Raw genomic sequence first — 26,645 nt, 5'->3', positions numbered from 1 at the left:
CAAAAGAAAAGTAGGGGTGGGAAAAACAGCCAAAGAAGCCCATTTCTTTAAGCAGGTCTTCAGGAATCTCTGCATCAGTGAACAAGCTTCCCTCCTTCACACAGCTATCCCTCATCTCACTAATTTTAAAATGTTCCGGTCACCAGTTATTAAAGTGAGCATAAAAGAAATGAGGTTGCTAGCTCTCCCATTCCTATCCAACAGGAAAGAGGTTTCCTTTATGGCAAAAGTCACTTCTGCTTGTTACATAGCTTATAACTGGGGGGGTGGGGGTGTGGGGGTGTGTGAGAAATCAACAATTCCATTCCTCCATCTGCAACTGTTGAATGACGTATTTACTTTTCAAGCTTCTGAGGCAGGCTTTTTCTTAGTCACTTTTCTGGGTTAAGAATTTAAACACACAAAATGCATCAGAGAATTTAAAATATCCTTTGCTGGTAATTCCTCTGTAAGTGCAGGTGTTATTTCCTCATCACTTCACTCCAAAGAGCAAGGAATTTTAATGGGATAATGTGGAAGCTTATAATACCATCACTGACAGTGCAAAGATTTAAGAATGGAATTTTTAATATTGGTTAAGCAACACTAATGATGTAGCAAGGCTAGTCTTTTGAAAATCTTGAAATGCTAATTCTATATAAAGAAAATAAAGGTGCTTATTCTAAAGCTGATTGGCAATTTAACTGTTACCAATTATTGCCTTTAGCCATATTTAAATTTAACAGAAGCAAAAACAATTATTCAGGGTGGGGAAAAAGCTGAACTTGAGTTTAAAAAGCCTTCTGGTAGTCAGCTTCCCTTGCCTTTAATCCTCCCTCTGATCTATTTCCATTCTCATTCTCCTATGTATCTTTGCCTCTTCTTCCTGAAGGCAATAACTCCTATAGTCAATACTCCTGTATTTAGTGCTTGTCCAAACCCTTGTTACTTGATAAAAACCACAAGTTCCTGCTTCACAAACTAGCTTGTCACAACCTTCTGGTTCTGTATGCATCTCATCTGAACCACAACAAAAGTTGTATGTATTTTCCATATAATTTTCTTCCCTTAATTTTTTTTTTTTGAGAGGAAGTAGGTTAATGAGTTCTGATGTATTCAGTTATGCCAGACACTTACTCAGCTGGAACATTCTCCAGCAAATCTCTCATTCAGTTATGGCCTGAAGTTATTTTACATAGGACTTCAGAATGTTTTAAACCCTTAACTTTCAAAAAAAAAAAAAAAATCCAAGCAAGTTCCAGACCTATTTAAATTTATTTAAATGAAAAAAAGCCATAACTAAAACATGATCAGAAATACTATCTTGATATTTACAAAAACAATGAAAAGCATTATTGCAAGTGTAAATAATATTTTACAGAGCAGACATAAAACCAGCTTTAAAATAACTGCTTTCAGTAGAAGCTGAAATCGGTACATCATAAAAGCTGGAAAACAACGTTCAGCTCCAGTTAAGATCCAAGAAAAATGCCCATAAAAATAGAAACAACAGATCTAGACAACTCACAGACTTCGCTGTGCTCTGGGGAACAACAACAAAAAAAACCCACAACAACAAAACCACAAAAAAACCCCAACCACACAAACCCACAAAAACCTGAATTCATTCCACTCATTTGGGACACGTACGAAAGCTGTTCCAAAGAGGTTAGCTGTGTTTGCTCAAGTTTATTTGGATATTAAACGCGAGATAAAAGATCTCTATGTGAAACACCAAAGCCCGCATCTCCTCCGCAGGCAGCGCACCGCCCCGGGGCGCTCCCGGCCGGCCAATCACAGCGCTGTCGCGCAGCGCTGCCGCCCTCCGCGCCCAATCAGCGCCCCGACGGGAAACCGGCCCGGCCGCGGGTCTCGGCGGTGCCGGCGGTGCACGGCTGCTCCCGGGGAGGCGGCCGAGCCGTGCGGTAAATCGTTCTATTTGTTCCATCTGCTGTGCTATTTTAAACAGCTGCCGTGATCAGCCTGGCACCCGACATCAAGTACACGTGAATTTCATAAGACAAAACATTTATGTAAGTGAAAACATGGCTTAGATTTGTCCTTCGTTCCCAAACTGAACAGTGGGAACTTCAGCGAGGAGCTGCAGAAATTGACTGTTACTTTGTATCTACCTTCCGCAAAACACAGAGCTTGATTTTACACCTTTGAGAAGGTCATCTTTGCAGTCATACCAGATGTCAAGATGATGGCATTCTCCACCTTTCTTCCTCCTGCTAGCCCCACTTTGCAACATGACTTGTAAGATGGCAGAAGTAATATGTAATCAGAGTATGTTTATTAGACTATGCCCTTCAAAAAGGCCTAACTTGCCGTTGTGCTAGCATAATGTCTGCCAATCGAGCCTGGCCCCAAAGGTCACCATTTTAAAGGAATGCTTTACAATAAAGCCCATTATCGATTTCTAGCTGAAGAGACTAGTAAATATACTGAGACAAGCAATGGGTTTGGTTGTTTGGGTTTTTTTGTTTTGTTTTGCTGTCATTCTTGACTTAGTCAAGTTCATGTTTTCTGGCCAGATCCTAGTATGGCCAAATCCCGATTTCCCTGATACTTTCAGTATGTTGTTCTTTGTATCCTGACATATGGCACAGCACTGCTGTGTTCTGCTGAACAGCTTCCTCACTTCAGAAAGCTAGCTAACGTTTTGATGGCCAGAAAAAAAAAAAAAAAAAAAAAGCTCAGTGTCTTGATGAGAACATCTACCCTACCCCCAAATTCAAATGTTTTAGGATTCTAAGAAAGGAAAATGCAAGCACATGTGAAAAAGACTGTAATATGGTTATTTTCACCTCCTTCTATTTCTCTCCCCTGTCTTAAATTCAGTTTCTTTGGAAGTTTGAATATGTTTAGCCACTTCTGAATTAAAGCAAAATTAAAAGTGAAGTGAAATGGCAACAGTTAACTCATGCTACCAAGGTGTTCTCTTTTGCTTCACCAGTAAGCACTAGAAAAACAGTGTCAAAAGCCTCTGCACAAGCATCTTGAAAAAGACTTATCAAAACTTGGGACACACACACACGCCAAAAACCTCCATACTAGTACACTTATCTGCTTTCAGCTCTTAGAGACGTATCTTAGATTTATGCAGATGCTACTAAGTTGTTATACTCTGTCAAGGAACTGCAACACTACATTGTGACATCCCACAGGCTGACAGTTTTTCTTTTGGGATTTCAGACAGTTAAACATTGTTTGCTTTATTTCCTCACCCTCGCCCACCTTCATGCCCTGCCTTAGCAGTACCTTCTTCTATTATGCCGTGTGCAGAGGGATGCATTGCTACAGCCCCACATCCTGCATAATGCAGCTATGTACAATCTGAAAAGACTGCTATTGATATAGGCCCGGTATGGTATATGCTTTATAGGCACAAAGAGTTAGATCCTGTCTGTACTGTCAATGCAGAAATCAGTAATTTAATGTAGTAAGTACCAGTGGAACTGAACAGATGTTTAAACAACATGTTGATTTCCTGACACATCAGTTGACAGTGTAAGATACTATAGGAAAATAGTAAGATAATGGCAAAGCTGTAAGCAAGAGCAATGAGAAGACCTGATGACAGACTAAAGAAGAGAAAGGGTGAATGGAGTTCAGTTTAGGATATACTATGGTTGTCATCAGATGTAGACATTAATTTGATCTATGCACAGACAGCTGAGACAGTAGAATCTGCAAATCAAGACACCAGAGATTGTCTATCTCAAAGAAAATTAATAGGGAAAACAATGATGAGTTCAATGGTGTACAGTAAGCATTAAAAAGGCTACAACAGTAATACCCTGCAAGTTTAATTAACACTGACAATGGATTCGAACAAAAATGCTACAGTTAATCTGCAGTTCATCTAGGCATAAAGACACTTACTGAATGGATTTTACCATTCATATTGCTTTCATTTCCAGTACCTGCCACTCTAGTATTTGCAGGTTCCACTTTCCCCTTCTGTTCACTGGCTGTAGAGCTTCGCAAAATGATCCTAACTGCCAATATTCCTGCGCCTTAGCAAGATATATGCTACTTCATTCCAATAACACAATCTGATTTGGCAGTTGACACAAAATAGGCATTAGTGTTATGATTCACTACTTGGTTGTCTCAACAATCTAACTTGGAATGACCTTCTTTCTCCCTGCCATTTGGTAATCAGACTATTAAAAGGCTAAAACAGGCAAGAAGGTTTCAAAAACTTTTTCTGCAGAAATATCCATATTCCACAGGGTGCTTTTCAAGGCCAAGAACACCAAGCAATCAGCCAGAGGTGCCCAAAGTGTAAAGTGGTATTTATTACATTTACTATAAGTTATAATTTTTCCTTGTATCTTTCCCTAATGCCCAATAAAGACACCCATAACAAAGCTCTAACTTACTGAAAAATACTGCTTTAGTTTTAAACATATCCTTAAACCTTTCTGTCCCTACAGCCTTTATGGAGTATTGAATTTTCCTTTCCCCAAGTGTACCAGTGAAAGGAGATAACACTGAACAACCTTCAGAAAATCTTCCTAGCTTCACAAGCTACTGTGTTCATTCCCCTCACCAACCTAAACCTTTTGCTTTCCCACTACAAGAACAGTAAGTAGACTTCATCTCTTGCTCCAGCTCAATTTTCATAGAAGAAAGCAAGTAGCATACATTACAACTTCTGCTCAGCTCCAAGCACTGCTCCACCAGAACCAACGGACAAGGCTCTGTCTGGCTCTAAACCCTTCTGAAGCAGCAAGCTCAAAAGCCTGTGTCTCCTCCAAGAGGCTGGATATTGAGCCAACTTCTAGACTGTCATGAACTGAAAACCACATCTCCAGTTCTACCCTAAGTAGTAAGAAAAGAAATTACTAAAATTGTTAGAGCTTGGACCATATTGTTATTCCATGAGAGCCTAATACCAGAGTCTTTTTTTCCCCCCTGTCAGCTTATAATGTAACTCTTTCTAAAAGCTGAACGCACAAACCAGCACTTGGACAATGGGTACTGTAGGAGCCCAAAGAGCTTCTTACTTTTTCTTTATATGTCTGCCATTCCTGAACTCTGGTCCCGGCACAGGTCTAACTATACTCACTTAAATCTCTATAAATCCCCCCTTTCCCAGCCAACTGGGTCTAATAACCCAGAAGGTCTGGCTGAGAAAGATCTTAAGCCCTTTAATGGAGCAAATCACTGTGTGATGGATTAATAAACATACATTTTTAGGCTGGGAAGATTCCCAGATTTCCAACAGGGAGAAATCAAGCACTAGCAGTGGATCATTACACAAGCACAGTCTCACTAGACTCCACTTTGCAAACACTGCTGCTTTCCCTGGTTCCATACGCTAGGTGTAATAATCCACTGTAAAGGACTGAAAGGAGTCTCTCCCTCCTTCCAAGGACACCGGTAACAATCTTAAAAAGAAAGCTAGGTCTAGGTTTGGTTTGTTTTGGTTTTTTTTTCCTTTTTGTTGCTTGTTTCTCCATTTGATATTTTGAAGATTAAAACTCCACAGAAGAGGGAAGGAATCACCACGAAGGAAGCCTGCTAACCTGACAATGGGCCACACTTCAGTTTTAAGCTAGCTATTCCAGAAACAAACCAACCAACCAACCCACACCATTTTGAAGTTCCATATTTAAAAAAGGCTTCGGCATTCATAAAGGCTTTTACAACTAGGAGGTCACTAAATAATCACCCCAGCAGTTGTGTAACTAATTCATGTCACTTGGAGGAGGTGGGGGGAAAACTACTAGCCCAGTCTTGTGGGAAAATGGGGCAGATGACCATCATCTTTAATCTACTGCCAACAGATTAAACCAATAATTGTCTACAGCACCACTTGATGTTTTGCATTTGCTACACTTCCTTCCTTTCCAAAATCTTTTAAGAAAAAGTTTTGAAGATGATGGAATATGCCTTAGCATGCAAGCATGCTTTAACACAGAAGGCAAAGTAAACATCAGTAAGAGCTGTTACCAGAATGAGTTCACACAACCACAAACAATCAATTTACCAGTCTTGTGAGTTAAACCTTGTCACTTCAACCACAGCAACTGACAGCACATTCCCTGCTTGACATGCTTTACATGGCAAATCAGACAAGTCAGTTTTTACAGATGAGCTTCTCAGAAGTTCACAGTAATTTATTTCACATGCAGTCATGTGAAGTTACCCTAAAATCAGAAGGCCAGAGTTTGAAGGAAAGTGTTGCAGCACACCCTGTGAGTTCAGCCACAGACAAAGACTCAGTTGCTCTTCAGGTTGTAGATTTTCACAGTACTGTTCACAGAACCTCTGGCATGTCAGGATGCTTTACCGCCATCCACTATGAGCAAGGTTCAGCTGCACATAGATCTATGTTTGCATTAAGTTCTGTTAAACAGAGTTGAAGCACAGTGTTGCTAGAAGCATGTATTTAATCTCTTATTGTTTAATATAATTAGGGGATGGGGGAACAAAAAGGCCTCTGCGCATGCAATATATGCTATTATGTCATCTAGTTGCATGTTTGCTAAAGGCTGACTTCATTTGGCCTGAATATAAACTTGGAAGAACTTCAGGTTCTTTTAATGGCAATTATCTAGTTCCTGTATAATACAGTCAAGTGAAAAAGCTTGGCATGGGAAAACTTAAATAGCAACAACAGTATACATTTCTCTTCAAGAAGAATTTAAGCTTCACCGTGTATTAAACTCAGCACAGTGTACACTACTTGTTGATACTGTTTTCCTCTTTCTCCAGACTGTCTTGCTGATTCTGTAACCCTATTTCAACCACTTAGCTGCAGTAGTGCAGGTTACACTCATCTTGTTGCACTCAGGTTTTGAAACCAAATTGCAAGTCCACCTGACACCAATTATTTCCTTTCCAGGTGCCAAACTGTACTACAAAGTCTTAATGCAAATAACAGCAATATTTTAAAGAACTGTTCTTTTTTCCTTTAATGGAAACTTCTAGAGCTGAACATTTTTCTCCAAAATTAGAGATAAATAAAGAGAAAACTCACAAAAAATATTCAAGAGACATCCAGTTCTTTGTCAACTTCGACTAAGAGCTTGTAGAGCCATTCAAGTATGAAGGAAGAATGAACCTACAGTGCCCTCAGGTGTGAGGGGGTGTGAAGTGGAAGAAGTCTGGAGATCTACTGGGAAGAGGAAAAGCTCTCGAGCCTTCAGAAAGGACCCTCACTGAAGAAAAACATGCTTACTTGTACCATGGTAAAAAAAAAAAAAATTGCCCTTATGCATGATGAGCAGACTATGTGCTATAAACAGGTGCAAGAAACAAATGACAAAACATTTCCACTTTCAACTGCCTGTCCAAATGCTTGTGAGCTGCAAGTTTCATGTTCATTCTCACCACAGGAACACAACAAAGGCAGTTTTGTTATCTAATGTAGAAGCCTTTAAATGGCATTTAAAGGAAAAAGTCCTTTAGTGGAACATCAAATTTTACACTGAGACAAGTCCAATGATGCTCTAGACAACACCACTTCCTCAGCACCAGAATGTCTTAGCAAAGATCACAGTAGTCTATCACCAAGGAACACAAAAGTTACATTTATTATACTTATACAAAAATTGAAGAGGGTAACACCTTCACTAGCATTCACAGAAATGTGCAAAAGTTGGAAGCCACCTAAACTGGCCAACAGTAGACCTTCAGTCTCATGTGTCATTGTGCTAGAGCTTTCTGCTCACCACCAAAATGCACCTGCATCTATCTACTCAAGACCACAACCTCAAGCCCAGAGACTGGCTCCACGGTTAGATCACTTAAACAAGATACAGGCCAAGTTCAAGTCATTATTAAGCCTGAGGTGATTTCATCTTCTCCTCCCTAAACAAAGTTAAGCTATTTAATGATCACAACACTGTCAGCACCTCCAACTGCTCTAGTCCTGCTTTACCTGCAGTCTGTAGGATGTTCACTGGCTCAGAAACAAGAGCAAAAGCTAGTTCAATTTTCTAAACTCGTGAGCCTAGGCATGTAAGACACATGACTTTGAATCACCTCAGGCAGAAAAGGTGCTGAACCTGGAGTCCTCAACTCTTTGAGAATGCTCTAACCACTAAGCTATTACTCAGGAGTGGGAGGGGTAGCTCTGGTTTGTTTTGTGCAAAGCTCATCTGATAGGTCTTCAATAAACACACTCTGAGAACACCATGTTCTGCAAGTTCTGAGAGGAGATGGAGAAGAAAACATTTAATCTCTGGATCCAGAGTGAGCTTGAGCATAGGTGTGGAACTATTGCCCACTTTCAAAACTGCAACACTGATGAGGTTCTGCCTAGATGTTCACTGACTTTACCTTACAGTGTCTGAAGGATCCCGAGTTCTGAAGCCATGAGTTTGGGCATAAATACGAGCTTTCTGAACTCAGTTAAAGTCTTTGGGCTGCAGAATTGCCTTTCAGTGAATCAGTGAAAACCAGGAGCTTTGTCTTGCTGTATAATTATCATACAGGACAGAGCAAACCCCATGTCACTAACTGTAAGTGCCACAAATCTTAAGATACTTTATTGCATTTAAATTAAAAAAAAAAACACAACACCAAAAAAACCCCACCCAAATCCATAACCCTGCACTATAAAAATATCAAGTTTGCAAAGCAAAGCATTCTGATGACAGTCTACCTAGATGATTCCAACTTTTCTATTATAGGGAAAACTTCTTCTGTTTGGGTTACCTCTTCCTACTGTGCCACCTGTTGCAGAAACTCCTCTTTTCATTGTTACTGAGGCATGTATCACAAAGAAAGCAGGGACCAACTGGTCACAATCATGATCTAAATGTACACCAAGTGTCAGAATTACTATTTAAATCATCTGCAGGAGGCTATCCAATGCATACCCAGAGCTGTAAGTAGTAGTATAGTATTGCATGTGAAAATGTCTCAAAAGATATAAGCCGAGTAACTCTTTCAGTTGCACACATATCACAAGTGAGTTAGAAACATAGAATGGGTTGGAAGGGACCTTAAATATCATCTGGCTCTAACCCCCCTGCCATGGGCAAGGACACCCTCCACCAGACCAGGTTGCTCACAGCCCCATCCAGCCCGGCCTTGAACACTTCCAGGGATGGGGCATCCACAGCTTCTCTGGGAAACTTGTTCCAGTGTCTCACCACCTTCACAGAAAGAATTTATTCCTAATATCTGGTCTGAATTGAAACAATTTGATGAGTATTTTCATCTAAGAGGCTACAAGCTCCAAGACTTCCCCGCCCGCCCCCCTCCCCTTCGTCTTTAATTAGATAGACCACCTATGTCCTGATGCATTCTAGCCTGCTAGTAAAACTTTGGGGATACACTCTGCTGGGTCCTTGCTACAGCCAGAGGTAAGGAAGGAGAGCGCCCTTTCAGCTGGAGAAGGCCCTGCCATCAAGTCATACAGCAGGAGAGAAGCTAAAATGCAACGCAGCAGCCACAAAGTTTCACCATGCAGGGTCCCTTTTAGCACGCCTGAGCAAGTCCTTTGTCATGGGTCACAGCCACAGAGCAAATAATCTAGTTTCTTCTAGCAAGCATGGGCTGCCAGTGACAAAGAATTATCTTTTCCACTATCGTAATGGCGTACAATTAACAGTATTTAAATAGATTTTTTCAGCCTGGAAAATGCAGTAGTTTTACTCTGTTTGTAATAAAGCAAAAAAGTAGCTAACAGCAACACGTGATTTTGCTTTACAGATAATACAGTTCAGCAGAAAAATTGATTTTATTCTAGAGGTAGCTTAAACACATTCACTGATTTTGTTTAATATGAGCTAAAAAATTCCAAAACATGAAATGTCACAGCCCTCTCCTCCCAGCTAGAATCTACTCTTTTGTGATCTTCAACTTAGAAGATTAGTTAGCTGCCATATGCTAATTTAAAATTCTTTATTGTTAAGCTCATAAATAAAGTTAGCAGTTATTCACCGAAGTTCTCTGACAATTTCATTTCCCTGTTTTGCTAGATCCTTCAGAAAAAGAAAACAGACTGATTATGGCTGTTATTTTCTGCTAGTACCTATTTCAGTATTTTCTGATAAGACTGGGCAAAGTCTACACCATGGTCAGCAACAGAAGACATCATCATACATACTGCAGAAGACTACTTTCCTTCACAAACCTTGGCTTTTTGACCCCACTTGTCTCAATTGTTAAAACATCACTATAGTTTGGTAGGGTTTTTTGTTGCTGGTTTGTTGGGTTTTTTTCCTAATAGGTGGGAATGCATAATCCAGTGTTTAGAAGGGATGAATTCTTGCTGTATGTGCATACTTTCATTTTTGTTTTTTAAAGACATATCTGTGCAAAGTCTTGATTAACACCGCAGAGATCAAATCTGGGAAGCTTCAGTTGAAGATAAATTCCTTATAAAACTGAGATACTGAAAAATCAGTAATTAAAATAGAAATAGGCATGCAACTTGAGTATAGTGGTAAGCATTCATAACTAATACATGAAGTGCTACAGTGCTCTGGTCCACCTACAAACTTATTCATGCATATGCCTCTTCTCCCTTCCCCACAACTTTCATACCTAGGTAGAAAAGTCACTCAGTTACTAATTTTTGAAGAAAACTAGTAAGATATCATCACCAACAAAAAATACCTAAAAACATGCCCCATCTCAAGAAGCTTTCAGGTTACTATTCTGTAACCAAAAATAGTAAGTTTCAGGACAGTAAGTTAAGGACAAAAGTTTCATTTTTCAGGAGTTTTAGAATTATACATTTCAATTTGCAGTGATGTTACTTCAAACAAATCAACAAATGGAAATAAAACATGAGACATGAAGTCTCCCCCAAGTGTTCCTTCAAATTCATTACAACTTTTCTGCAGTGGGTGCATCACCTTCAGTTAATTTAGATGACCTACACATTAAAACAAACCTGTGTAAGAAACAAAACGATATGGGTACTATCCAAAGAAGACTGTTTGCTCCAGTACAGCTAGAGATCTAAAAAACTACTATTCCTGTCTCCAAGAAGCCTAGCAGAGCTGAACTGCTTGTCGTCTCAAGACTGCTACCTGCTATTAAACCCTTCCCATGTAGAATGCTATGAAGCATGCTCAAGTGAGCAAGAATATCCTTAACCTAATATAACTGTAAGCACTGGCACAGGCTTTATCTATTTATTGCTATGGTAACTGGCACACCTGGTAGCCCACAATCAGTGAGCCAATTTGATCCTAAAAACACTGCAGCTGCATTTATATATTACACTTAACATCCTAGGACCTGCTAAAAGGTACACCACCACACAAATATAGTGTTCTTCTGGGCTTGATCTGGCATATCCAAAATCTCTTCCTACACCTCTCTATTCACGATGTAACTTCTCAGATTAAGAGACGACTGTGACTGTCAGCTTGGCACAGTGATCACAAACCTTAAGGCCACACAAGGTCCAGGAAACCTGAAACCTGTAGGAGGAAATACAAAATTGTTCATTATAAAAGGAAGTACTAATGCTGCTTTGAAATAGAATCCTGCAGCAAGGTATCAAGATGCTTTTGGACAGACCAATCAGCACACAGCTTCAGTCCCGCAAACACATGTATGCTTCACTGTACCACACATGAGCAGTCTTGTTAATTCATTAAGCAGTTGTGAATTTTTTTCAGGATAATGTCAAAATTGGCTGTTGTACACATTTTTGATTAAATACCTGCCAATTATTTTTCATCCATAATTCTTTGATCATCAGATGGCAATAACGTAACTACCCTCATAAACACTGCAAATGTGACAGTAAATGGCCAAAACACTATTGCTAAGACAAAAAATACTCCAGTTCTTGGGGGGGGGGGGGGGGGGAGGAGAAGCCATCCACAACAATCTTTAATTAAACAGATTTGTTTAAAATCATAATAAGGATAATAAGGGATATAGGGATACAAACCTCATCTGAATAAAGAAAAATCTTTTTGCCCTTGTGGTATAAAAAAAATTCTGACCTATTTCTGTAGCACAATATAATTTATTATTTTCCCCTCTCCAAAAAAAGATCCCAGTAGCTGAACTTTATAAACAAACCATATTTGTATGTACTTCATCCTAGGTTTCTGAATTTAACATATTTAGAAGTGTTCTAAAAAGACACAGGAGATAAATAGTAAACATCTTGATTGGCAAAATTAATTTTAGCGTGTTCAAATCTTCATCAAAATCCTTGCTCAGCTCACCTCATTAATCCAAAAACTGTATTACAACTACTTAGTTGGGTAAAATCCTTCACCCTACCTCAGAGGGCCCTAGAAATTTCGTCACCACTTTGGCTGTAATATAAGCACTTTTGCACTGAGACAAATTAATTTCACAGCAGCTGGACAACTGCTATTTTTTCCTAACTTGAGGAAGTTTTAAGGCCTCGGGTACTTATTTCTCCATCTGACATCCTGTCAGTAAACAAAACCTCCAGGGACCAAGTCAGGTCTCTTATTTGAGATGAGTCAGACCAGGTTTCAAATTCTAGTTCAGTCCAGATCCCACTCATGCTTGAATGGGATACTCATACATCCAAGGCAAGTGTTCTAAGATACTTAGTTCTTTAAAGAAAATGCACAATTTCTACTGCTTGAAAAGATCTACTTTGTCTCTTCAAACTGCCCTCTCAAGTCACTGATCTGAGAGGGGCAAAGCACAGACTGAGATGAGAGACCCTCATGCACATAGTTTTTGGCTATTCTAAGCCTATTTTTCTTTCTACTCTTCATGGGATTTTCACTTGTTACTGAAGAAGCCTTCCTCTTGAAAGCACTTTGTCAAAAGCAGTACACTTGCACAAAAAAATTTTTATTTGGATACACCAGTCATCTTCAAAACAACCAAGCAAACTCTAAACTTCACTTTCTAAAAACACACCAAACTAGTAGAAATATGGTGGTGGCTTGACACTAGATGCCCACTAAAGCCGCTCCATCACTCCCCTCCTCAGCAGGACAGGGGAGAGAAAATATAATGAAAGGCTCATGGGTCAAGATAAGGACAGGGAGACCACTCACCAATTACTGTCATGGGCAAAACAGACTCAATTTGCAGAACTTAATTTCTTACCATTCAAAGCAGAGTAGGATAATGATAAATAAAACCTAAATCTTAAAACACCTTCCCCCCACTCCTCCCTTCTTCCCAGGCTCAACTTCACTCCTGAATTCTCTTCCTTCTCCAGAGCATCACAGGGGGGTGGGGAACAGGGGCTGTGGTCAGTTCATCACAGCTGTCTCTGCCATTATTTCCCTCTCAGGGGGAGGCTCCTCACACTCTTCCTCTGCTCCAGTGTGGGGTCCCTCCATCGAGAGGCAGTTCTCCATTAATTTCTCCAGTGTGAGTCCTTCTCATGGGCTGCAGTTCTTCACAAACTGTTCCAGCATGAGTCCCTTCCAGGGGATTCAGTCCTTCAGGTACAGACTGCTCCAGCATGAGTCCCCCACCGGGTCACACCCTCCTTTGGGCATCCACCTGCTCCATCATGGGGTTCTTTACAGGCTGCAGGTGGAGATCTGCTCCAGCGTTCCACTCCATGGGCTGCAGGGGGACAGCCTGCCTGCCTCAGGCTTCACCATGGGCTGGTGCCTGGAGCACCTCCTCCTTCACTGACCCTGTTGCTGCTCTCACATATTCTCACTCCTCTCTTCTGACTGCTGCTAGTGTTGCCCAGTACTACATACTGTCTTTTTAATACATACTGTCATTAAATACACTGTCCTAGAGGTGCTATCACTGCTGCTGATGGCCTCGGCCAGCAGCGGGTCCATCTCAGAGCCAGCTGTCATTGGCCCTGTCATACATGGGGGAAGCTTCTAGCAGCTTCTCACAGAAGCCACCCCTGTAACCCCCTGTTACCAAAACCTTGCCATGGAAAACCAATACAAATACAGAGCCAAGGGGGAGTGAATGGACGGACAGGGGACGGACACAACCCATTTTTTATCCATGTTTTGTTAAATAACCTGTCCCACATATTTCCTAGACTTATTTCTACTACAAGAGAAACAAAAAAGATTGTTATAAGACATTTCTAAAGCTTTATAATTTGCTTCAATATCCTATATAGGATTCTCTCCTGCAAATGGCTCTGGATTTCCAACTCAGACCATACTCTTGTAAAGACAGAGTCATTATCCTATCTAATTAAGTGAAGGAAACCAACTGCCAGACATAATAGCCATTTCTCTTCTCTGTTTGCTTAAAATAATCAGATTGTTGCAGCAGAATATTATACAGCATGCTGGTTCAATTCCTCATTCATTCTAACCTTCAGAATCGTTAAGAATTCCAGTAACTTCTTAGGAACAAGCTTCCCCTTGCCATCTCAAAGTCTCAGGGTTCAATACTTCCCAAACAGAGCTCAGTATTCAAAAGCACAAACTACATAAGAGGAATCACTCATTTTAAACATAAGATAGCTTACAAATTCTATTACCCACATTAAGACTGTCTTAATCTCTAAGAGACTGAGTCCTTGATTTCAGTGAACATCAGAATCTACTGTTGTACCAGATAAAGGAATCATGTCTCAAATGGGGCCATTAAATGATACTATCCATGCCTTCTGTTACTTACAGAAGAAGTTATTCTGCATGATTTTATCCCTCGTAAAAATCCCTCCATGCTATTTCAAAATTAAATAAATAATGCTTGCCTTAAGAACATAGTTAGTTCTTCATTAAATTGCCTGCCTCTTACTATATTGTATATACTTAATAACAACTTACAGCATATGCTCTTTCCAGTTTGATTTCCATTTACGTTTCTTGGAAATATTGGACAACAAAGGAACTCTGCGTTTTTTTACAAGTCCTACCTAGTTGAATTGTCTACTCTGTTATTTGTAAACAAATATTCAAGAATCATATACAGCAAATATTTAAAGATTAGTATTAATTTTTCTGCTGAATTTATAGTAACACTCAAGATGATACAGATTTATATGTTTTTCTGTTACAGAATCAAGAAGGTATCTCCTTACAGCTGCCTAGATCAACTACGTATAAAGAAAAAAGTTTTTTGTAATATAATTTAAGCACATAGTATTTTGGAAAAATGATAGCATACCCATTTAGCGTCCTAACAGAACTGGCATCAGATTAACTACTTTCACCATCAGCAAGTGACAGAGGATCTGTCTCTGTTGCAAATTCGTCCAGCTGTAAACAGAAAGGTAAAAGAAAGACCACTATGAAATCCTATGTCCAACCCTACATAATTCCAGTCAGTTCAGCACTAGCGCAGCCAAGGTGAGACTGTTACATCCAAGGGGCTAACTCACAGCATATTTACTTGGCAAATCTAGAAAATATTTTGTAGTAACCCAGAAGAAAGAGTATCTTTCTCTCTAGCCCATCCCTTCACAATAACAAGCTATTTAGCAACTGTACCAAGACAAATTTTAAGCCATTCCAGACAATGCCAAGTACCAGCAATGGCCAGATTTCTGCTTTGGCTGGACTGCTACTGCACAAGAGACTGGGAAAACACACAGTGAAGGTCACCATCAGATTACCACTCTGGCATATGGCCCACTTGATCTCCCAACTGAGGCATCTTCCTGCCAACTTCAGTGCGCAAATAGGAAATAAGCAATGCAAAGTATTACTGCTATAGAATCTCCACATACAGACCAGACTTCATCACACAGGACAGAACCTTCAGAGAAAGCTTCTCAGGCTGTATAGTAAGCATTTGCAAGGTCTCTCAGAAATTTCTGATTAGCTGAACTGAGATGAAATGACTATTTGAACTGACACAAAAAAGTTCCAAGTCTTCTTTCTGGGATACAGACTGAACAGTCCACTTCAAAGGTCTATTTTGTCCCCAATTTTTCCTCCATAGTCATGTGACTCTACAGTTAATATTAACTGTAAATGAAAAATTTACTTTAAGTTTTCTGAGGAAAAAAAATTGTATTTTTGACCAGTATTTGACCTTAATGCCATTTCTGTTTAATTAAACAACACTGTTACTGACTTACATGTCACTACAGATCCATTTAGAAATCTATCAATATTAAAAATTGAAGTCCAAGAATCTTTCCTTCTTGAGTGAACACACTGACCAGAAGAAAGGACTTCTTGCCTTGCTTCATATGTAAGTTACTTCTTAAGACTCAACAATTCTTCCAACTGGTCTGCCCCCTACATAAAATCTGGTATTATATCTCAGAAGACATGTTTAATTCTGAAGTCATCGTTAAACAGACAATTAGTGGGTGTACATCTAGAAAAATCCTGTTTCTCAACCCTATCAAGAACAGGTTTAAAAGATGATATTTACAAAGAATAAATTCAGATGTTAAGTGCTTCAGTTTTTTTAACCTCAGGACATCTTCCCAAGTATTTTTTAGCAACTATTTTTTTGAGGGAACAGCAAGTCATTCAGCTTCCACGTGAAATGTTTAGAAGAATCTCAATTGTCATAGCATGTTTTTAAGCACATGCATGAAGATTTATTACTACCAGGAACTCCTTTTGAGCCATGTGGCTACCCTACCCCAGAGGATATAGGAACTGTACTTCCCCCCAAAACCTGCAAATCTGTGAGACATACTGCACTGCTGAACCCTCTAATGCAGGCCTCTGGCTCAGAGAGGACAAACATAGGTGCAAACCACATACATGGGAAGCACACCACAGCCTATTACTATAAAAATAATTTTTCACTCAAAGCCCTATGAAGCAGCCATATTTTCCACTGCCCTTAGGAGTAATGATTTGCACACTGAATTCAGAGTGTATGACAACTGCATTTCCCCCAACACTTTCACCAGTGTGAGCAAACATACTAGTTAATGAAAAAGTAGAAAACCCACAAATAGTCTATGCTTCAGTATCAGCTATTCACTTAATGCATGAACTATAAAGAGTCAACCTTTAGAATCTAAAATTTCAAGATATTTTACATTGTGCAACACAAACAGTAAACACAGCTTTCATTCCTAGTGAAATCTTACCCAAAAACTTGAATCCTTAACAGAAAGGCCTAACACCAAGTAATGAAAGAAAGAGAAGCAACATTTGACCTTCCCAATTTACACATACTCTTCTTCCAACAGATTCCACACAATTTCAGCCAAGCAGAGTTGCCACGTTCTGAAGCTAGAAAAGCAGAACACCAGAAGCCAAGATAACAATGTCTTCTAAAAGCCAGACAAAAACATTTCCATTTGGCTTCTTTTCCTACATCCTGAAACAGAATAGTAGCAACAAAAATGTCAGAATTAAACTTCTTTTATAGAATGCTATTTATCCATTAATTGCTAGGTAAATACATGCTGCTGTTATAAACATACCTCTTTAAAAAAAAAGTAATCTCAGTGAAGTTAAAATGCTTCCAAAACCTTTTCTGCAACACAAGCTGGAAGGACAGAATGGACACATATGAAGTTAGGGCAAATACTAAAAGCAGTTTTGTCCTAGTAAAGACTTACCTTCGTAACATGATGGGCTCCAGAAAGTTACATGCATGACAGCTGCCAATTATTTAGTACTGTTAAATGGGCATATCTGCACTCAGCATTAACTTAAAATTCAGAGAAATAGAAAGTTTGAGAAAAAAAATTTCCTCATTTCAGTCTTACTTCTACATGGAAATCAGTGCAAATGTAGATTAGAACTAAAATTTAAATAAATGGAAAATCCAAACAAACAGTTTAATCTCAATGGAATGCACTGTTGGCAAACAGGCTGCATTTTAAAGCTAAAAGTTTTGTTGCACCAAAACACCAGGAACAGAAGAGGCTCAGCAACAAGCTGTAACACAAAACAATCTTCAGAAAAAAGGTTACTCTCCCTCCTTCAAAAAAAATCCAAAAAGCACACAGGAAAGGCTTCAGAGCTTTAAATAAGTTTCCATTTTCAAGTTTGTTCCTCCTTTGAACAACTATCATACTATTCCATGTTTATTCTCTAGGAGTTAAGGAATTCTTAACTAAAATACCTATTCCACAATAATAACTTTTAAACCAATTCAATAGCAAGCAAGAATATCCAAGGGAAAAAAAAATTAACTAAGAGGTTGTTACACCTCAAGGCTCAAAACTCAGGCTCACAGAGCCAGTCACATATTTAGGTAGAAAACGGACGTGCCAGAGAAGACCTGCAACTGAGAAAAATCTTATTACTGACCAGAAAGCATGGAAAAGTGAAGAAAAGGTACAATTTCTAATCAATTTACAGTAAAAAACAACCACGTTTTCAGAAGCACTGTGCTTTCCTTTAGCACAATGCCTTGATTGAAAGTAGGTTCTTGTAGTTGCATAGGCGGCTTATATCAGATTACATGACGTAAGTAGCAGCATGCATTCTAGCAACACCTCTATTTTAAAAATAATACTAGCCCAATGTATTCTGGGGTAATATTCAGCACTAGTACACAACCCTGGGTGACACTTTTGACCCAAAATGACTTGAAAGAACAAGTTTGGTTTCTACATAAAGCTGGAGTAAGGAAAATGGTTAATGGTTTACTAGGTTTAAATAGAACTAAACCAGTTCACCCTTCCAACCCAACTCTTGGCAGCAATCTGACCTAAGCTTTCTGGAAGAAAACAAAGAAAAAAAAAAGTCAAAGTAATTGGAAACATCAAGAAAGTCATAAACAAGAGAAAAGCCACCACTTAACTGTTTGGATTTAATTCATGTATGTAGATCCAAGTGAAGATTTCCATGTTTCACTTGATTTCTGGAGGGAGAGCTAAGCGTCCCCACCCCCTTAAACTGTAAACAACTTACCAGAATAGAAAACCATACTGACAGCAAACCATATTTTTGGAAATTTAAACACTCAGTATCCACAGGAAAATATACTCAAGCTTTCAAAACAATTTTTCTGTCCCACAATGGTATATTCAGTACTTTTCCACTATGTTTATTTTAAAAGGAGAAACCCTGACCTGAAGAAAAAGTGTAAGATGACAAAACAGCAAGCATTTCTTCAACATTCACTTTGCGCTTGTTACAGTGAGACAATGTAATTTTCTTTTAAACAATGTACTTTGGTCAAGCTAATGGAAGATATATTATTTTACATAACCTAGGAGTCCATACATTATTTTTTTACTTAATACCTTGCATATCATACGCTGATTTCTAAAACCTTCCAAATTCTGTGCTTTTCACTTCATTTGAACACCTCATCAAGATGCATAAAATTTCTCTGTATGTAAGCAAAAAGCATCCAGATACATACCAACATCCCAAAACGAAGACAGTTATTTACATACTAAATGGGAAAACCAAGATTTTTTTTTTTAAAAAAGAACACAGAAGTAGATTTTTGGCAACTGAAAGTAGAGCAGAATTTTAGCAAAATCAGTGTAGAGAGGATCACTGCTACCCATACACCATTAGTATCAGAGTGAAAAAAATAATTTAAGATAAAGGACTAAGTTGACACTAGAATACATGACTGTAGACTGGAAAGAACAGTCTCCAGCTATGAGTTAAAAGAATGGCCAACTTTTAGAATTACCTGTTTCTAGAGGTAATTCTAGAACAGAGCTCATGACTTAGCAACTGCTAGATCAGAACAACAGATGCTGTTATTTACAAAATGCATTCAAGTTGAAGCATTTCTGGTTTCTATAGATCTCTAGATACTAACTTCCATGAAAAAAAAAAAAATCAGGAAATGAGTCTTTATATATATATATATATATAAGCCACCAATGCACACCCTACAGTTGCTTACCACATTAGTAAATAAGAGATGAGGAAATGTTAGTGTTTGATTTCTTCAGCTTAAAGCATGTCAAAGCAGCCAAAAAAAAAAAAGCAACCAAGCCAATATTATCAAATGTGTGCTTCACTCTTGACTTCTTTTGAAAATAAAAAGTCTAGTTACAATGTCCTGAAAATCAATTCAGCAGAACCACATAAACCCATAAGTTTACAGATCAAGTTATCCCAAACAATTATAAGAAAAAGTTGACTAAGCAAAGCTCATTTCCATACAAGAAGAATGGCATACAGCTAGCATGGAAAACTATGGAAAGGCTCCAAACATAGAAACAGCATTAGAAGTGACCCAGATACCCTATTTTACATCACTTTGAGAACCTCCACTGTTTTCAAGCAGTTCTTTATTCCAACCAAAGACATTCTCAGGGTCAGTCAATTCTGTAGTTGACAAGTTCAACAAAAGAAAATTTTCCTTTGTCTCTCCTAAAACAGACTGAAGCCTTTAGAAAGGAGGCAAGTAGGCTGAAGGAGGGAGGAGTCAGATAAGGCAATCTAAGGACTATTGACAATTTAAGTTTTTAAAAAAATATGTTCACACTCCTGCTTAGAACATTCCCTGGCACGTCAAGATTAAGTCTTCTCCCTTAACTTCTCCAGCCAACCTCGCCACATACATATGATACAGACTCATCATCAGAACATGTTTACAGTAAATACTGCAGAGGTACAGTTCTTTTTGCAGGCTAGCAGAAGCTGTAAATAAGCCTAATCATTTAAGTACAGCATGTCATTACTTCAGTATCTCTCCCGATATTGAGAAGAGCAAGAGTATCTGAACACCATAAAAGTAACCCTAACAGACAAGTGTTTCCTAAACTAGCAATCTCGCAGTGACGTGACTTCTGAAGGCAGCACCCTACAATACATAATTAAACCCATTCCACCTAATGGCTGGAAGAGTCACAACATACTTCTGCTCTGAACTCACAAAAAACTATGTTTTCATTCACTGTACATAAGAGTACTATGGGAAACAAAGCCATTTGGAAACTGGCATTTACAAGGAGACTAGTCAGCTTCCAGAAGGATTAGATTCACCACCAGCAGTAAGGATACTATATTTAAATTCGTAGACTTGAACAGACTGCAAGTTTCATCTGAGACACCTTTCCATGGTGACTGACCAACAGTAAGCATCACAGGACAACATCACTATCATGCAATAGGCCACAGTCAAATTAACTTGAACAAGAAAAAAAAAAATATCCCACAACCTAACAGACGTGCCTAGCTAGAGACTTCAAAGTTCACTAAAGTTACTTCTGTTGTGCAGAAAGGCTAAAGACTGAAGACAAAGTTATGAAATCATTTATCAAAGATTACACCAAACGCAGATTAAAGATTTGGAAAGTTAGCCAGTCTCCTGTAACACCAGTCATCAGGATAAACCATTTGAGAGCAAGGAGCATATTTGAGTTTCACTCCTATTACTCTTAACAAGCAGGCACCACAGAACTCAGACGTGGCACATACACAAAGCAAAGAGATAGTGAACTCTACTGTGAGAAAAATTTAGCAATGAAACAGAAAAGTAACTCTTACTTTATCCTTTATGGACATACACAGGGGAACTACTACCTCCTCTCCTGGCAGAGGCTTTTTGTCCCACACGCTGTGGCGGAGGAAGAGGACAGGATGCCTGCTCTGGCTGTGACTGGAAGTCTTCCCATCCTTTCTGGATGCTCATTTAATTTAAATCCATACAAGTATTTTGCCAGGATTTGGAAAGGTAAGGGTACTCCCTTCCATATCCACTGCCGCACAAGCCTAGGTCACAGACAGTGCCTGAAGGTTATAATACAAGAGGATATAGATAGTATGTTGCTGCCGTGACCCCTCTTGTTAGATGCCATAGAGCCCTCTGCAAACTACGGGGTTCTGTTAGATTTATCCACTAGAACAACAGACCTAAGAAAACAAGGAGGTGTTCCAAGTCCTTGCAAGCCCACCTGCTGCTTTCCAGACCACAAATTCCAGTGCTATGTAACTGGTAAATATGGTCTTGGAGATCAAAGGGAAAGCACTTAAGAGAGTGTGTGTCCCCCCAAGCAGTTACCAACACAAAACACAGAAAGAGAGGCTGGAAGGAAAAATCGTCAGTTAGTAATGTTCTGCCTTTCCCAGGGTGAGATCAAATAAGCATGTAACTCCTGCCTGATCTTTAAGAACAGTTTAGAAAAGATTTTAGTGATGAACGTGACCAAACAGTCTATGCCACTGCTTTGCTATCCTAATCCTTGAAATTTTCCCCTGAACGTCTAACTCAAGTCTTGCTGGAATTTAGATCAACTGATGTTTCATACTAGCTCATGTTTCCCTTCTTTTTGCAGCAGTCTTTTCATCCCCTCCATCCCCATTTATTTGGGAACATACTGTCTTAGCCTCCTTCTTAGCTGATCATACCACCACCAATTTCTTCAAACTTTCTTCACAAAAAATCAGAGGTCTAGAAGATATCATACAAGCTCCCATTAACCATTAACATAATTTTAAATTCTATGGCTTCTCTCTAGTATTCTTACCCTCCTTCCCAGCTTGTAATCTGCAATTCATAAAGTGCAAAACTTGATTAATCAAGATCATGCTGTACAGGACCTTGTAGAATCTGTACCAGCACTTGCTACCTGACATTGCTTACCTTCTGGGGATGATTTTCCAGCTAATTTTACTCACTGCACAGCAGTTTCTAGATCATAATTCCCTAGCTTATTAATGAAAATATTATGTGAATATTGAGGACGCCAGTACATCAACATACTAACATTACAGCACCACAAGGCCTGTTACTCCATCACAGAAGCAGAAATCAGTACTGGATTTAAACTATTTATCCTGGATAAGTCTGTTTTAGCTGTTGCTCAACTTCTTTTCTAGGCACTAAAAATGTGTTTCGTCACTGCTCCAGTATTTATTCTTTGAGCTAAAGTTAAAATTCACTGGTTTCCTCTTAGCCCATACTGAAGAGGTATACACCATTATTCTTTTTTAATCTACTACTTCACTGTCTTGAGATTGCTATCCACTATATGAGATGGCTTCAGCTTGTTTATTTGGTTTTTTTAAGCACCTCAGACTGAATTTCATCAGGCCCTACCAGACTGAAAATATGTTGCTTATCCAAGTAACCTACAGTTTTGGCACCCTCCTCCTCCCAGGCCTAGGAGAGTACTATTTACACTTTTATCACTATATAACTACACAGGCTGGATTCACCATTTCAGAGAACATTTCAATCACCTCACCATTATATTTAATCCATTACTCTCTGAATCTTTTATTTCTTGCTTTCTTCCAATAGCCCTTTTAGCTACTCTCATTATGTCCCAGTTTTGTTCACATATCTTCGTGCATTTCACGTGCATCTTCAGCATACAGATACCCATTTTCTGTATGTTTCTTGTGCTTACATCAATGAAGAGATCAACAGAGAACAAAGCTCTTTTTTTGTTATGAATTTTCCCCTTCAATGAAAGTGTTTCCTACCACTACATCTCAAAGAGATTGAACAGTTTCTTTCTTCCTTATATTTGCCCTCCCAATCAAGCTTTACATGTCAAATTCTAAACTTTTTGACATTTGTGGGTTTTATTCTGCTGTTCTGTCATCCTTTATGCTACAGAGGTTAACATCTTGCCACTCCTACAGAACCTGCCTCCCATCTATGTATTCTCTTTGTTAATCTAAAAGACTGTTTTTGTGAAATTACATACAAAGCAATATGTTCTGCTCAGTCTCTTCCAAAAGATACTAGACTGTTATGAGTTTTAACTAGCAAATCTCATACTTCCAATGATTCCTCTCCAGCTACTGACATACACCTTTTATTTATAGTCCAGGCACATACATCTGATTGATCTAATTAAGGCTGGGCAGAATACTTTCAGCAATCATGTGTTAAAGACCTTCCACTGCTTTTCACTTCCCATATATTTGTGTCAGTGTGCAGACACCTAGCATACTAGGTGGAATGACCTGCTGTTCTACTAGGTCATAAGCAATACGCTTATGTGCAAAATACTGCATATGCAAGAAGTTATCAAAAAACTATGATATATTTGGGGTTTTATCTCAAAACCCACTCAAAATATTTTCATATGCAAACATTCAAACTCTTTTCACTTTGTTAAAGCACTGCAATTGAAATACCATTAAAATACTTAAAAATACATATATTTGGTCAAAGTTACTTTAGTGACCTTGCTTTTATTAACGAAATCAAGAGAGTATTAATTAGAAAAACGGGGGCTGGTCTGCAGATACTGTCTTTGTAATAATTCCTACCAAAAAAACCTTGTCTAATCTAAATGAGAATTAGATATATTCTTAGGCCAAAAATATATATATTATTATACATAGAAATATATAAAGCCTACAATAAAAAACTCATCCTGAATATAAGTCAAATCAACAGGAATTTACATTGAGCAATAATTTACTTTTATAGATCCTGATACAGGTGATACTATTTATTAATAATAGCATTAATAATACTATTTATTAATAGCAAAGAAGAAAGTTACATATTTAGGATTCCACCATATTTCAGAGAAATTTTTCTCCAGAAAGAGGAAAAAAAAAAAATAGATGACAACAAAAAATGGGCTTAGAGGCATGCCATGCTGGCACACAGGCTGCTGCCAAGCCTGCAGCTTACAACTGCCATATAATGCATTACACCAATTCACTCCAAACACAAAGCTGCAAAAACACCAGCAGTATAGATGGCTCATGCCGAAGTATCTGTTGATCACCCCAACACACAAGAGGGCACTAGCCCAAGAAAGAAACAGCTATCAGGCCACAGGGAAAATTCAAATATTTGATTTTCTCACTGACTATCCTGTATGCAGGGCAGAAAGATGAAGAAAACACATTTTACAATTCTCCATTTCATGGGAAGGGGAGAAAAAAGTATCAGTCCAGGCGCAGACTACTAGTCCAAGTCAGACCGTCCCACAAGAGAGAGGAGGAGGGCAGCACCAGTTTCCAGGAGAACTTTTGAGTTCAGTTGCCTCTCCTGGCCTTGGCTCTATGTCATTTAATAACTTGACAGGGAATAAGGCTTAAGACAGCGTAACAGTACATATTGCTGTGGACTCAAAGATTGTTTCATATCCCAAGATAGGGAGCTGAAGTAATACAAACGAGCCTTTTAGTATTGACACTGTTCTGAACAGAATTTCACATTCTTATGATATTACTAAACTACATATAGAATCACTGCTGAAAGCCATGAGTTCTATGGGATAATTATATTTAATTTAATAGTTTACTTTATGCTTTATCTGCCATCTTCATTGCAGATATTTAAATAAAATTCCTCCTGGCCATGAAGTCAACAGAAAACCATTTCATGCCTGACAATAGTCTGCAGCATCCAAAATCGAAAACTTGGATTGGATTATTTCTTCCACAAATGCTGATCCAAAGATTACAACAAAAATTTTCATTTATGAGTACAGCCATAAGAACTTAGACTTGCCACTCTACAGTCATAGAATATAGAATACTTTTCTCTCAGATCTACTCCCTAAAAAGAAAAGTTACAAAAGCAGCTTTTAAAGATTTGCTTAATGTATTTGATTTTATTTTGCTTAGTTTGTTGTTAAACCTTTACTGCAGCTTGTGTGTAAACAACTGGTCTCACATTTGTTATATCTTTCAGATTTTTTTTATTAATCAAGCCAGCTACAACCATAGGATGTGAACCTGCACTCACTCTATCAAGACAGACTTAATTTCCACCGGATCGTTTTGGCCTATTTAAAAAAAGCAAGTAACAAAGTTTCTGAAGACGACTCATAGTTCCACATGCAGTAACTTCATACATAAAAACCTAAAAGGGAGTCCTCCAGAGACTTATGTGAATGATTACCACCTGTTTGGCCTTTGAATAGCCCAATAACTTGAGCCTGATGAAAGCAAGTCTTCCCTTAGCCGTCTGTTCAGTGACTCATCATTCTCACTGGTAACGGGCTCACTTTTAACAGGGAAGATGCCGATGCAGAGGTGCCAGATTAAGTTTCCAACTCGAATATTCAAATTGGGTTTTTTTTGTCGTCATTTTGTTGGTTTGGGCTTTTAATGAAAAGCAGTAACTGTCAAACCTTTGATACAGATTATTTGTTGTATTGATAGCTTCTACTGACAAAATCTGCTTAGAGAAAAATGCCTTATACAGCCCAAACTGTATAAAATATAAAATACCATATTTACCACATTGCACACTATTGATGAGTTAGACAAAATAAACAGAGCCTCTCTCAGGTTCAATAATCCGAACCCAGAATTTATCTGAGCGACTTCAAAGTAGGACAGAGCAAAAACAGATCGATATGCAAGTTCCTTTAAAACACTTACATATGTGTATTTTTAATATCTATTATAAAATATAATGTTTATATATGATACATATATGTGTATTGAGTGCACATATAAAATGTTTATGTATTTTTACACCACCACCCCCCGGTTCCCCTATATTAAATTATTAAACCTGTTAAACTTTAGAGAGAAAAAGCATAATAATGGCAATCAGGCAGCTAACTCCAAGCAGTTTTATGTATGCACTTGTGATTAAAAGAATAATCTGAATTTCCTTTTCCTACTCTGCAGCAAGTAGTATTTTTAACAGTGCTGCTCAGCCCGTTGATACAAGCCCTGTATCAGAATTTCAAGACCTGTGCAAAAACTTTAGGTGAGCAAAAGAACTGCAACGCAATAACTATAATTAGACTGTAACAGTGGAAGAGTACAAAGAAACATTTATTTCTGTTAGCATAAAAGGTCAGCAAATGCAATCCTCTACTGGTTAGACTGCCTATGAGCTATAGAAAATAATATGAATCTCAGATTCCAACTGAGAAACTGTTTACCAATAAACAACAAAAAGGGAACTTTGACAGGCTCTGCTTTAATAGCCTTGAAGCTCATATATCTTTTAAA

At 38.5% G+C, this 26,645-nt stretch overlaps 1 protein-coding gene across 1 annotated transcript in view; it reads right to left on the bottom strand.

Moving 5' to 3' along the window:
• The window catches only part of SESN1 (sestrin 1), an 85,110-nt gene that overhangs the window by 57,385 nt on the left and 1,080 nt on the right, over positions 1 to 26,645 (bottom strand). The window lies entirely within an intron of this gene.

The sequence above is a fragment of the Falco biarmicus genome, chromosome 6, assembly GCF_023638135.1.
Source record: "Falco biarmicus isolate bFalBia1 chromosome 6, bFalBia1.pri, whole genome shotgun sequence".
NCBI classification, from domain to species: domain Eukaryota; kingdom Metazoa; phylum Chordata; class Aves; order Falconiformes; family Falconidae; genus Falco; species Falco biarmicus.
This window is presented reverse-complemented; position numbering and strand designations above follow the sequence as displayed.